Source organism: Arachis ipaensis, chromosome B3, assembly GCF_059453495.1.
Source record: "Arachis ipaensis isolate K30076 ecotype BB chromosome B3, ASM5945349v1, whole genome shotgun sequence".
Classification (NCBI taxonomy): Eukaryota; Viridiplantae; Streptophyta; class Magnoliopsida; order Fabales; family Fabaceae; genus Arachis; species Arachis ipaensis.
In genome coordinates, this window is record NC_142438.1 from 101,225,271 (window position 1) to 101,227,427 (window position 2,157).

Here is a 2,157-nt window from a genome sequence, read left to right on the forward strand (position 1 = left end):
ATTCACCACGAAAACACACATTAACACAAGGGAGTCCAACCAGTCGGATATCCCCTCAGGAACCTTAGAAGACGTCTCAACAATATTTTTGTGAGAAGACATGGCCAACTAGTCCTACAAACAAGAAGAAAATGGATTACTAACCAAACACAGCTCGGGCAAAATCAGAACAACTCAGACAAACATGACGCAAGAGCAATACAAACAGCAAAAGAAAAACCCTAAGACACACACCAAGGTCCAGGGGCATCCTTTGGAGGCAGAGACAAAGTAAGGAAGACTCAGGAAAGGGCTATGAAGCTACACCCCCAAAACCTTCAGCGAAGAAAATTCCCTTCCAGACAAATAACAACACGAGAAGAAAATCAAAGCTATCCCAACAAGATGAACCTTCTTTCAATCAACACTCCTAAAAGAAAGCTACAAGCCAAATAAGCTACCTCTCGAACTACAGTTTCAGCCTATCAGCAAAAGAACTACTAAGCAACAAAACATGCCAAGTGGAAATCATCAAAGACGCAAACCTTTTTTCATAATCAAAATAAGCCATTATCCCAAAAGCTACAAAACCAATAAATACAGAAGCAAACAACAAACATGCAAAGCCCTAAAAAGCTTCAACCATCGGGAGAAATTCCAAGAGTATACATAAGGTCGAAAAGGAAGCCAGGAAAAACACATCACAGAAGACAAACAAGCACAAAAAATACGAAAAGGTTCAAGCTTTCCAACATACGCTCAAGCAAAATCAAAACTTTACCAAAGAAATAAGAACGACGGAAAGAAGAACCTACCTGAAAAAAGGAGAGAGCTTCGAATAAATTGAAGATGGAAAATTGCCTTTCGAGCAAAGAAAAACACCGACAATCACCAAAGGGCATCGCAGAGAGAAACGCAAAAGACTTAGGTAAAACAGAAAGATAGAAAGAAAAGGAGAAAGTTACAGCAAGCAAGAAATGGAGAAGAAAAAACCGTTTTTGTATGTAAAATTCAAAAATGAAAGAGGCAAAGGAAACAGAGCATTAAAAGAATTAATGAGGTTATTAAACCCTTGCACATTCCCAAGACAAGAGTGCAAATGTGAGCGCGTGCTTTCAGGTGAAGGAAAAACGCTCCACATTCAAAAAGCTTTGATAGAATCAACCAAAGTGCTCGAGCTCGGCTTACCGATGAAGGATTGAAGTCTCAAAACCAAGGGACTCGACCTCAAAAGAAAGGCCGTACTCGAGCAGGGGCACTGTTCATACCCTGGGTCGGGCTGTCCGACCCGGGCTGCTTAGCGACAAGTCGACCGACCTCTTCAGGTCAGGACTACCCGAACTCTTCTCAAAGAGCTCGACCAAACTACCAGGAAGGCCCAATAAGGGCCTTAACAGAAGAACACGACCCAAATACAAAGGCAGCCCAAGCCTACAGAGATAAGGGCGGTTCCCTTGAAGATAAGATGACCTCATTCAAAGATAAGATAAGATAAGATAAGATAACTATCTTGATGGTTATCAGTGGCTAAGAGAAGGGGGGTTGAATCTTAGCCTCCTTTTCGCTTGATAATACTTGCTGACCCTTGAAACCACTTCTGGAAACTTTGTCTTTTTATCTCGTGACTAGCCACGAGACTTTTTCTTTTGTCTCATCCCCAGCCACGAGACTTTTCTTTTTATCTCATCACTTGGCACGAGATATTTTTCAGTTTTAGCTCCTGTGCAGTAGAAACAGAAATGGAGTAGAGAAGAGAGAAAATTACACCCAGATATATCCTGGTTCAGCTGCTAAGTGCAGTGCAGCCTACATCCAGTCTCCATCATAAACATGATAGAATTTCACTATAATCTTCTTGATTACAGACTGTAAAGTGTTAACCCAACTTACAAGGGGATTCCTACAGAATTATGAAACACAACATAGATGAACAAAGGAACTCTAAGGACATCTATGGCTTTTTCTTTTAATTTTGCACTCTCTGCCTTTTTCCGCTCTATGGCTTTTTCATATAAACCTCACTGTTTGCCTTTTTCTATGAGACTCAAGACATGACAAAATTAAACAAAAAATTACAAAATAGAATACATTGAAGGAGAAGAAAATCTGTTAGCTCAGGTAGCTCTGAGAACTTTGTGCCTTGCCCTCTCACACTTTCTCCTTGCTCCAAACAGTGGT